This window comes from Gymnoscopelus braueri (assembly GCF_963280865.1).
Source record: "Gymnoscopelus braueri genome assembly, contig: SCAFFOLD_306, whole genome shotgun sequence".
Classification (NCBI taxonomy): domain Eukaryota; kingdom Metazoa; phylum Chordata; class Actinopteri; order Myctophiformes; family Myctophidae; genus Gymnoscopelus; species Gymnoscopelus braueri.
Window position 1 is genome coordinate 40,485 of NW_027660879.1, and position 7,692 is coordinate 48,176.

Consider the following 7,692-nt stretch of genomic DNA (forward strand, 5'->3'; position numbering starts at 1 on the left):
AAGTACATTTTGATGCCAATACTTTTGCACTTTTACTCAAGTAAAGTTTTGATTCCGAACTGTTACTTGTAACAGAGTACTTCTAAATTGCAGTATTGGTACTTTTACTTAAGTAAAGCAATTGAGTACTTTTTCCACCACTGATGCTGACTGAGTGGTTCAGAGAGTGTCTCGGGGGAATTGATGAGGTGTGACAGCGTGACAGATGTGACAGTAATGACGCTGTGGCCATGCGGTGGCGCTGTGGCCGTGCGGCGGCTCTGTGAACATCCTGCCCACAGAGATGATTAGACCACCTGTGGAGCACGTGGTGGTGTCCTAGAGACCGCTGGTTTTCAACCGGCGGTCCGGGGACCACCAGTGGTCCTTGAGGGAGTACCAGCGGGGGTCCCCAGCTAAATTAGTTAACATAGCGTCACAATCATTTTCAACCACTTAGCTTTGGCTATTCAAAAATAGCAGATCTACAAGCTCAAGCTACGAGCTTGTAGATCTGCTATTTTTTGAAAAATCTTGAAAATGTGTGCATATCTTTGAATATTTATATTTTTGAAAGCGAAAATGAACTGATATCTTTTGCTTCTGGGGGGTCCCTGGCACAAAACATTTTCAAATGGGGGTCCGCGGCCAAATGTATATCAATGTAGGGGTCCTTGGCACGAAAAAGGTTGAAAACCACTGTCCCAGACCACTGCTTCTCAATGGGCGGCCGTTTTTTTTGAACATATCTGTCAAACGCTTGAGAGCTTATTTATAGTGTGGTCCTTTGAATGTGTGTATTCAATAGAATAGAAGCATTTAATGTCATTAAAATACAACATTAAAAACTCCAACATGGATGAACACAAAAAAGCCAAAACCTATTTCCATTGTGGTCCACTACAAACACTCAAGACAGAAAGAAAGAACAAGAGTGCAAACAGGACTAATAAATAAAACAGTTTTAACAACAACAACAACAACAACAACAACAACAACAACAACAACAACACGAGCGGGCCAGGAGTCCTAAGAACTAACCCTAACCCTAACCTAGGAAACACTACCACCAATATATATATCAATATATAATTATTATTATTTAATCATAATTTCAATGAGACCTGCGCCGCCCGTTCCGCGGTGACACTCCAATGCTCTCTGCTGTCTTGACTCTCACATGAGTTATAAATGTGAGCGTGCTGTAACAACTAATGTATCAATTTAATGTAAATATAACATATAAATTATGTATATATTTACGGTAAAAAAAAAGAAAAAAGAAATGTATACATATATTATTCTTTTCATTTGAATTGTGTTGCAAACACTGTACCTTATTTCTTATTTATTTCCTTTTGCAAAACTGAGCCAGGGGTAGGGCTCGATAAGCATCATGCTTCTCCCTATCCCCTTTTCCAGTTTCTTGGACACTTCATGTACACAAACTTGTGCCTTGGACCTCCTTTTCCTGTGATTATGTCTTTTCAAATTTGTATCAATGCACTTGTGTATATATGTATCTTTCTGTTGTCCAAAAGAGCTGGAAATAAACTGAACTGAACTGAACTGAACTACCCTTCCTCTTCGCCTTGCCTACTTGTTGTTAACTAGTTGTATGAACTCTTGTTGTATTGTTGTATTGTTTTATTGGATCTTGTTTAGTCGATGCACTTATTTGTTTTAGCTCTTGCTCATTTGATTTTCCTATGTGTCTCATCTGTTTAAGAAAGTATGGAGCTGATATATCGCACTTTTACCTTAGTGCTAGGTATACTCTTGGTTGCTTGTTTTTGCAGAAAATGCACTTAAGAGACTTCTGGTGATTAGTAGTTTAGTTCCCTACCTATGTTGAATGCACTTATTGTGAAATGGCGTTGGAACAACAGATGTTCAGGAGGTGGAGAAACACACCTTCACTCCGCCCACTCACCAATCTACCTGCCACTATTATTCATACCCTGTCAGAATTACCCAGAAACCCCTTTGCTCGCTTTCCTACTTCGTACTCAAGCGCGTACCAGCGTTTCTGCATCCCTCCACCAGCACAGGTTGTTCTTCTCCACCACTCCTCTCTCTTCTTCCCTCTCTGTCTCTCTCTCTGTCTCTCTCTCTGCCTCTCTTTCTCCCTCCTTCTCTCTCTCTCCCACTTCTCAGGTTCTTGCTGGGGGTAACAGCCCATGCGTGACGTGTGGTCTACGCCAGGGGTCTTCAACAGGGGGTCCGGGACCCCTAGGGGTCCTCAGAGTTACTACAGGGGGTCCGCCAAATCTCTGTGTGATAAGATATTTTTTTTACCTTAAGCACTTGAACGCTAGCATCCCTTTTCTGAGGAGAACTTTAGCCAAAAATAGCAGATCTACAAGCTCACAACGCCTCACGCTGCGAGGCGTTGTGAGCTGTGGGCGAAGAGGTATAGGTGTAGAGGTATAGGTGTAGAGGTATAGGTTGTAGAGGTATAGGTGTAGAGGTATAGGTGTAGAGGGGAAAAATAACAGTAAACGTTTAAAAAGTTGAATCTAAAACACAATTGTATACAATACAGAGGGGGTCCCTGCTTCAGCTCTCTCTCAGCTAGGGGGTCCTTGGGCTGAAAACGTTGAAGACCCCTGGACTACGCTAACGACCTCCTCCCCAAAGACTCAGGGTCGGCGACCCACCCCGGAACCCTCCTCCTCCCCCCACCATCACATTCTATTCTATTTATTCAATAAAAAACCCTTAAAGGTTCCATAAAGGTGTGTTTCTTCTCATAGTGAAGTCCAATGATTGTTTAGATGGAGCCATGATGTAAGAGCACCTTTAGCCTTGGTAGTGAAGCTTGCAGGGAGTTCACTCCCATAGGCTGTATGGTGGCTGTATAATAATAATAAAACAAAGCATTTTACGGTGGCGGCTGATTTGACCACATGAGACTAAGGACCTACATCCTGCCCACAGACGGTGACCTCATGGTCTCCAGAGAGAGAGACATCAGAACACCTTCTGATAGAGGAACCTCACATGAAGACATCTGTCCTCCATTTGGGTGACAGGGACATCCTGTCAACCCCCCCCCTCCCCCCTCATAAACCCCCCCCCCCCCCCCCCCCACATGTCAAAGACATCTCACTCTAATCATTTCGTCTCTGTCAGGCATGAACCTTGTATGCAGTGGTGTAAAGTAACTAAGTACATTTACTCAAGTACTGTACTTAAGAAAAAAAAATAGGTACCTTTTACTTTACTGGAGTATTTCCAATTTCACTTTGGAGTTTTACTTCTACTCCACTACATCTCAGAGGCAAATATTGTACTTTTTACTGCACTACAATTATTTGAAAACTTTAGTTACTAATTTTCATTATCATTACAAAACATACATTAACCACTTCCATTTGAAAATAGCCAATCTACAAGCTCACAACGCGTCGCATTTGCGACGCGTTGTGAGCTTGTAGCTCGGCTATTTTCAAAGCATTTTCATACATTTGGAAACTTGTGAAATGGGACATTCTACAAAATGAGTACTTTTACTTTCAGTACTTAAGAATATTTGAATTTGAATACTTTAGTGCTTTTACTCAAGTGCATTTTGAATACCGGACTTTTACTTGTAGAGTATTTCTACATTACAGTATTGTGTCACAATATGAGACAAGTGCAGAACCAGGCAGATCAAGTTCAATGACGATTTATTATCACACTCTCAATACAAGGTGGCAATAAAGCAGGACATATAAAGCAGGACACACAGGCCTCCCTCACACAGTTAAAACACTCGTTTTATGGCTGCCTTATGCCTCACGAGAAGCATAAGGCTGTTTCAATAGAGCACCGAAGTCCTGATGTCACTCGTTCAACCCCAGGTTTGCGGAAGTAATTTCTCTATGGAGAATAACATTGGGTCATCTTAGAATCGTCTCATATAAGAATTGTGGTCCAAAAATAAACACCGCGTGTCGGCGTTATTGTCAGGGAGGAGGTTCTGTATCGTTTATGATAGTCAGTCACTTATATTTGATACAGTCTGTTTCTGGCGAAAATGTAACTAATTCGGCAGAAGTAACATTAGCGTTTTCTCACCGTCAGTTGATGCTTCATATCCATAAGAGTCAACCCGCCGGGGTCATTTGTTTATTTTTGGAACACAGTTCTTATTTGACGCGATATTAAATACGTCTATGGGATTCAGAACGGGGGTGGAAAACTGCAAACCAGGTAGACAAACAAAGGATGTGTAAATGACGTCAGACTTCGGCGGTCTATTAATTTCCATGGAAGTCACGTGTTTTGATAAAGCTGACTTGCCTTAGGGGAGGGGGGGGGAACCAGAGAGCGGCGAGGCAAGTCAGCTTTATCACAATCTGGGAACCCATCGCCAAATAAAAAGGAAAAACAGCGCCATCTGCTATTTTTCACTTATTCATTTGGCTCTGGGCGGAGCTGAATGGACGACCGTGCTCAGGGAAACTGGGGTTTTGGTCTGCCTTCATTCAGCCTTTCACTTCCGGTGGTGCGACTATGTTTTCATTCCCACTAACAATATTTCTCCACGGAACACTAACACCATTTCTCCCAAAGAACATGGATGGTTTTGGTTAGAAGCCCACTTGTTTCTATGATGAAAGAGCAAGTTAAAATGTTACTAACTTTCTGTGGTTTTGTCGGCTTCGAGGACGCTATTGTTAAATGAGTTTCGGTTTGTTTCCAGTGTGGAACTAACGGCACACACGTAAATCCCGCCCACTACATTTGATTGGGTGAAGCGTGGCCTGCTTCCTGATCTGATGGCACGCCCACTTGTAGCCAATGTGCATAGGTTGTCAACACGGCTACCGACAGATTCAAACGCAGAGCAGAATCTGTTCTTGAGAGATTAGCTTTATCAAAACACGTGACATCCATAGGAAATGAATTGAAACGGCCTTATGCTTCACGTAAGGCATGAGGCAGCCATAAAACACTTGTTTTAACTGTGTGAGGGAGGCCCATGATAACGACTATGATCTAATAATAGAACACTGAACACAGGGAGGTTTAAATAGACACACACCACACACAGGTGAAACATACAACTACAATCAACACATGATTGGCTGAGACTGAACAGGACAACAGGTGAACTACTAACTGCAATTACAGACTGGTGAGACAAGACAGGAAGCAACAACTAGGGCAGACAGGAAACACTAGGAACAACACTACACAATACAAGTACAAGGAGAACAGGAAACAATAGGAATGATACTACATAATAAGATACAAGGACACAGATCCTGACATATTGATACTTTTACTTTTAAGTACAAAATGTGATGACTTTTTCCACCCCCGATTGCATCTCCATATGTCAACTGTTTTGAGTTCATGAATTATAATGCCTACTTGTGTCACACGAAAGTAGTGAAGACTGTCCATGTATACAGGCTGCTTCTGATGATATTGTCATTCTATAATGAATGGGGAGGACCTCTTTCATAATTGTTTGTATTAGTTATATCAGAGTGTGTTTTATTTGTTTTAGATTGTTTAATGAAGGTTCTGGCGACAGATATATCTATACCGTATGCTTCAATGTACACACATGTGTACATAAACATTTTCACATAGCTTTTAAACTGTGCTGTTATGTTAGGTCAAAAAAAATCAGCAGCAATCACAGTGTAAAATGTATTTTTTAATACATATTCCTGTTCAACGTATGCTTTATGTTGTGACGTCGTCAAGACATCTCCCCCATAACACGTGGATCTGGTAATGTTTGTAATGTTGCATCAAGTCCCATGTATGAAATCTATGAAATTCATGCATGAAATCTATGAAATTCATGCATGAAATCTATGAAATTCATGCATGAAATCTATGAAATTCATGCATGAAATCTATGGAATTCATGCATGAAATCTATGAAATGTATGCATGAAATGAAATCTATAAAGATGATAATAGATGGTATGTCAGTTAAAGACGGAGCCAGGCAGGCGGGGGTATTCTGAGGTCATTCTCCTGTGGGCCAGGGCTGGAAGAAGTACTCAGATTATTATTATAATGTTTTACTTAAAGGAGAATTTCACCCCTGGAAGAACTTACAGTCACTCAATATTTGTAGTAGATAACAGTAGCAGAATTTGAAATTTGCTCCCTATGGCCAGAAAAAATATAGAAGTCTGTGTGTTTGACTGGGGCTTGACTGGACCGCTGCATTACTACAATGACCATAATGCTTTGGGGCACTGCCCTTCCTTGTGGGGAGGGGAGGCTGCGTGGGGGTGTGGTCTACATTGTAGTCAGGAAATAAGGTGAGATAAAGGGACTACGAGTCAAATGACTCATAGTGTCTGAGGATATGGATACAAATCCAAAAACACAGACACAAAAAACACACCAGGATCATGTTTATGGGTCCTAGACCTAAATAAAAATAGGGGTTTGATGCAAAATCGGCAAAATGTCCCTTTAAGTAAAAGTAGCAATACCACAATACATACATATAAAAGTAGGCCTACATCAAAAATATACTTAACAGTATCCAAGTAAAAGTACTCACTATGAATCGTTCATTTCACGATTTTGAAAATAGCTCACAAAGCATGGCATCGCTGTGAGCTTGTAGATCTGCTATTTTTGAATCGCCAAAGCATAGAACAGGGTTTAAGTGGTTAATGTAGGCTGTGTGACTAACCATGTCAAATCATTGCAGCTGGTCACATGTAAGACCATGTGACCAGCTGTACTTAAAGCTGTACTACGTAACTTTTTGTCCAATCGGTGTCTGGTTGGACAAAGACTCTGTTTCTCCCCTGAGCAAGCAGGCAGGCTCTATGAGCTCAGTGGTAAAACATGTCAGCACTACTTACACAGGAGACACAGGTTTGAATCTGGGTTCCACAGTGCAGCTTTAAAGGGATAGTTCACGCAAAAAAAATCACCCCATGTAGACTTGAATTCATGTGTTTGTCTCATTACTAAGGCAATAATAATCTGATGACCAGCGGTTCCGGTAGGAGACACAAAGGAGACTCTTTGTGTCTCCTACCGGAACCACTGCTGGTCATCACATTATTCTCTTATAGGAATGAGACAAAAACTAAACAACATATCCATGAATTCAAGTCTCCATGGAGTGACTCATACATAGAAAAAAACTTTGGGGGTGAACTAACCCTTTAAGTTCAGTACTAGAGTAAATGTACTTGATTACCTGGAGCGTTGTGTGGACACACACACACACACACACACACACACACACACACACACACACACACACACACACACACACACACACACACACACACACACACACACACACACACACACACACACACACACACACACACACACACACACACACACACACCCAAACTCACCTGGAAGTGAAAACATTGTTCCACACGCTGTCAACACACACACATACACACACATACACACACACACACGCACACGCACACGCACAAACACACACACACACACACACACACACAGACACAGACACACACACACACACACACACACAAACCACAGTTTCCCAACAGCAGCTAGACTCCTCTCTCTCTCTCTCGCCCTCACCACCTCATCGCCTGCCAATATCAACACTGTGTGTGTGTGTGTGTGTGTGTGTGTGTGTGTGTGTGTGTGTGTGTGTGTGTGTGTGTGTGTGTGTGTGTGTGTGTGTGTGTGTGTGTGTGTGTGTGTGTGTAGTTGAATTTGAGAAGTATTTTTTTTAACCCCTTC